Source organism: Coffea arabica, chromosome 8c (assembly GCF_036785885.1).
Source record: "Coffea arabica cultivar ET-39 chromosome 8c, Coffea Arabica ET-39 HiFi, whole genome shotgun sequence".
Taxonomy (NCBI): Eukaryota; Viridiplantae; Streptophyta; class Magnoliopsida; order Gentianales; family Rubiaceae; genus Coffea; species Coffea arabica.
Genome location: NC_092325.1, coordinates 18,430,092 through 18,435,340, shown reverse-complemented (window position 1 = coordinate 18,435,340; position 5,249 = coordinate 18,430,092). Strand labels below are relative to the sequence as shown.

The 5,249-nt window shown below is 36.2% G+C and overlaps 1 long non-coding RNA gene across 1 annotated transcript; it reads right to left on the bottom strand.

The window, feature by feature from the left end:
- Nucleotides 1-448: 448 nt before the first annotated feature.
- LOC140013892 (uncharacterized) lies at nt 449-1,685 on the bottom strand. The gene is made up of 2 exons (XR_011820736.1): nt 1,601-1,685; nt 449-714 (listed from the first exon to the last, which is right to left on the bottom strand). It is a non-coding gene; the product is annotated as an uncharacterized lncRNA (long non-coding RNA).
- Nucleotides 1,686-5,249: the final 3,564 nt, after the last annotated feature.

Below are 5,249 nucleotides of genomic sequence, written 5' to 3'. Positions count from 1 at the left end.
GGTCGTCACTGAATGCCCGTCGGTAAAAGTATACACTGATGACTTAAAAGTCGTCAGTGATTAAAGAGCTTTTGTGACAACTTTTCTCATCAATAAATGCTTTAAGTTTAGTGACAACATGACTTCTTATCAATGATGCATGAAACAATATCGTCACTAAAACTCAACAATGGTCATCAGTATATGGTCCAATTACTAGCAATTTTGTTGTCACTAAACACCTTTCAACAGTGACAACATATTGTTGTCAATATAGAATTTAATTCAATTACAACAATTGTTGTCAATAAAGACATTTGATTTACTGACAATAGGCACTTGTCATTGGAGAAATGTGATTCAGTTACAATATCTTGTCACTGTGTAGTTTGATGTATTTCTTGCTAGAGTAATATAAAAAAATGGGAGCCACTAACAATGCTTAATGAATAACAAACACATTCACCCATTACAATAGAAAATGCCAAAATATTATAATAATCCTTCCAATATCATAATCATGTGCAACATCACATTATAAAGAGTTTGACAAGTAGTATTAGAATGAGTTGTATCATATAAGGCAAGGGAGCAGTACAAAACGAATCCAAGTCCCAAAACATTTTTGTGTTATACGAAACATTTCCTAAGCATAAGATAGCACTATAACCAGTTTTTGAGCTAATAAGTAGCCTCGGCTACTCATCTTCCAAAACTCTAAAATGTGCAATATATCTGCAATAGAAAAATACAATTATTAGTAGATGACAAAACAAACTTGAGACAAGGAAAATCAAATGAGGATTCACAAAAAATAAAGTCTCATTTATTTAAACTCTCATCCAAATAGTGACTACATAAAGAGCAGAATAAGAGACAAAATAAAAGCAAAGATAGCTCTTAATATGCACATAGGAACCAATTATAGAGAGTAAAAACCAGGTATTGTCACAGACAAAGAAAACTCTTAATATCAAAGACGTATAACAGCCTTCAAATTTCCTAAATGAAAAAACAAAAGTAACAAGCATTTACTAAATTCTTTGGCAAATTACATGTTACTATTGTCACAGACCAAGGATTAAGGTTCAATAACTTATGCTATTTTTGAATCGCAACAGCCACTGTATCTATAATAAATATGCCTTAGTCACAATTTAAGGTCTCATATATGCTGGAAAATTACAAGAGCGTCTCATTTACAAACATAACACAATTTAGACAAGTATATATAGTTGAAAATAGGCTTATGCTGGAAAATCACTTGTTGTCCATAAAAGGGCAGCAAGTAACATAATGAAGACACGGCAGTTAATTTAATCTTCCCAAACAACAACAATGAAAAGTAAACAAAATGGAACACAGCCATATTTGAGATTGTCATGAACTGGAGCAAGAACACAAAAAAGTACAAAAAAATTCATAGTAATTAGTCTTAGCTATTAAATCACATTAACCACTGTGCACCTACATATGCATTATATACATAGTGCATTTAGTAGCTGTATAGCAACATTTCAATTTTTAGGATGATTTAGAAAGTATAAATTTATAGTGAATTGGATTGGCTATAAATAACCGAAAAAAAGAAGCAAAGAGGAGATAGAGAGTATAAGGGTACCACAAGCGAAAATGGTAGCTTGATTGGTAGATTGTAATATCCTAGACCCAAATCCGAATCCGAAGCCTCTGTCAACAGGTTCAATTGCTGCAAATAATAACAAAAATCAGTCGACTGCAAGAGACATTAAGAAGCTAACTTGAAGCTAATACTAGCACTAGAAAACTATAGAAGGAATTCTGTGACAGCCCCACCTTACCCTAAGGCGAACCAAAGGGTTCGGCGGACCGCCTGCCCAGCTCTAGCCAGGACTAACGGAACAGATTAGAGCTATCTGTTTCATTCCGGAACTTACAAACGCGCGTAAACAAATCAAAATAGTAAAATAACCCAAAATAAAATAAAATAAAATCCGGAGTCGGCCATGAATAGTAACCGACCCGTCAGAACCCAACCAAATACCAAGCAAACATTCACATCTTGAAACTTAGCATTTACAAGCCAAAGTGGCACACAAAAGTATTCAAAAGTGGATACATGTCTAGTTTGCCAAATCAAAAGGAAACAGTCCCCAAAATTACATTTAGGATTTTAATACATGAGCTATACAAACAATATGTTCAACTAGCTCAATTTGGCAGCCATTTGTCAAATCCAGACCAAAAGTGTTTATTTTCCTGTAAGGAAAACAAAAGGAACAGAAAGGGGTGAGCTTGCGCTCAATGAGGTACCAAACAGATAGCAATAAAATCATGGCATTTCACGTTTAGCAACTCAAGTACACATGCCAGATGTAAAGCAAAGGAACCAATGATTCAAATCAGAAGGATACGGGCGGCTCTCAGGAGCCAAATTTCCAGCGCAGTATTTGATCCAAACCGGTTGACTCTCCATCAACGTATATAGAACCAACGCGTCCGTAGACCCCTCTTTACACCGAATTCCGTCCACCAAACACCCCTTTACCGGGCCCGCTCACCGTAACCGAACAGAAATGGTAATACTCGAGTATACCGGAATCAAGGGTCTCAATACCCAAAAATCCCCGAACAGACTACCGTGGTTCGTTATCTAATCGTCCAGGCCCTTGCCGGCCCGACTCGAATAACTTAGCCACAGGATTTGAGCTCATAGATCACAGAAAAGAACAGATACAGAAACAGATAGCAGATACAGATAGCAGATTCAGACGGCCGATTCAGATAGAACTCAAAATTGGCATATGAACAGATAGAAGAACGAGTGTGATAAAGTACACCCTCGTCTCAAACAAATTTAACAGATTGCAGAGCAGAAATCAAGTTAAACAGCAATGGAGGGGAGTGGTACACTCACCGGCTCAACTTCAAAAGTTTTCACTTCAGATTGGCTTTAATCGCCAAGAAACCCTAAAATAATCAAAGTAAACTAATTGAAGGTTTCATATCCAAAATCGAGTAAACGGAATGCACAAGTGAGGCTCGACTACATGTCGTACGCCTTACCAAATAAATACTAATGCAAGGGTGGAAAACATGATTTTCTTGGAAACGAAAAGGTAACATGAAGACCTAGGCGCAAACAACCCCAAAAGCCCTTTGCTCAAATCACAAGTAAATCCAACTAGCCTTCAAGTAAAATTTCGGCAGCATATCCCTTGTTTTTACCTATTTTTCAGCCATCATGGCTTCATTATTTCCTCAAATCAGTCCCAACATCTCACACAAAATTCATCTCATTTCCCAAAAGCCGTTCACTAGGCTCAAAGTAGTACAAGTACAAAAGTTAGCTAGGAAATGACCGGAATAAGAGTAAGCCTTAAAACATGCAAACAAGTACAATGAGACTCGATAACGAATTATAAATCAATGCCAAATATGACCCCAATAGGGTTCCATAAACATATACAAACATTAGAGAAAACCAGAAAATTCGGAAATGCAATTAGTTTTGGCCTTGAAAAAACAGTTTTTGACCTCTTTTTGCGGTAATGGCACCAAATGCCCTAGAATTATCGGATGAAGGTGTAAGACCCACCATTTTGAAGCTAAAAGACAGGGCTACAACATCACAGAAGGTCACTCAACCCAGTTTTGAGTGCAAACAGGTCAAAAATGCAAGATACTACATCAAAAACGTAAAACAGATTCACCAAAATGCATTCTAGCGGAAACATCATAACTTAGGCTCTACAAGTCCAAATCTAGAAATTCCAAAACCATCTGAAAGCTAAGAAACAGGGATAAATTTCATCAGAAGGCTTCAACAACCAATTCGGAAGCAATCCAGACCAAAACACCCAATGACAGTCGCAAATCTCGATTTCGGGTAAAACCAGAACAGCAATAGTAATTTCGACTTATCTCATTCTACACTACTCCGATTGACCTGAAATTTTGTAGGCGCCTCTAAAATGTCATTTTCTACAACTTTCATGTTTTAAGACAAGGCCAATTCGGCCTCTAACTAGGACCTAAAATTTCGGACAGAATGAAGAACCAAGGAACCCTAATTTTCCAGATTTCTTCCAAAACAGAAATTACTTGCAATCTTCCACTTTTTCCACCTTCTAGAATCATTATATACCATTTCCAATCATCATATATAGCCACACCATCATGTTCATATTAAAACAGAAAAATCCCCAAAAATTACAATAGTTCATCAATTCAACCAAAAATCACAATATAATCCATAAAGTGGCACCTTATACCACCACTAAGCATCAATTAAGCATCATTAGAGGGAGGAGAGTGGTACTTCATGACTTACCTTTAAAACAAGAGAGAGAGAGAGAGCTATGGGTCACCTTAACCTTCCAAATAACTTCACCAATCACCTCAAAATCACTAAGTGGAGAGGTTTTATGGAGTGATTTGAAATTGTATCGGTTTAATTTGAAGATTGGAGCAAGATTATGAGGTAGGAAGTTGGAGGATTTTGTTCTTCTCTTGAGCAAGAGGTTCAGCCACAAGCTTGTAAGAAATGGAAGATATTTGGTCAATTTTTGGTTTTATTTAGTAATTGGTAAAAGGTTGAATAGTAAGTCAAAACAAGATTTAATCATATGGTGACACATGTCACCTTCATTAATTACTTGCCTAACTTTTTGTCTCTCTCACACCAACCACTTGGTAACCTCTAAATATCTCATAACACCCGGTAAAATAATTCCAGTATTCAAAACTTAATCTAGTTGGCCGAATTTTTCCGAACTTTTCGTACTAGTGGGTCCCACGTCCGGTATACGCTCTTAATTTCTCAAAATCCATTCGATACTAGAAAAATCATCTAAAAACTATATCTGCTCCTTAAAATTATATAAAAAAATTTTTAATCACGAAAATGCAGAAAACAAGCCATGACAAATTCTAAAACCTAGAAAATGAAAATTACGGGTTCTCACACTCTCTCCCCCTTAAAGAAATTTCGCCCTCGAAATTTTCTCACCAACGGAATTATTTTTTTAAAATCTAGGGTCGAAATGGGAATATAATATTAAACATAGGTAGGCAAAAGCAAGTAGCAAAAGGTACGTACAGATCAAAAGTATACCTATATAACATAACTGTATCAAGCAAGCCATACAATAGCAGTCAATTAGATACAAATCCATGAAAGTAGCGGGGTTATCCAAAAGTATTATAGACACACTAGGTCACAAGTACAACAATCACTAACGAAAATCATTTCTCTCTAGGGCTCCGTCCTTAATCTACGAAAACAACAC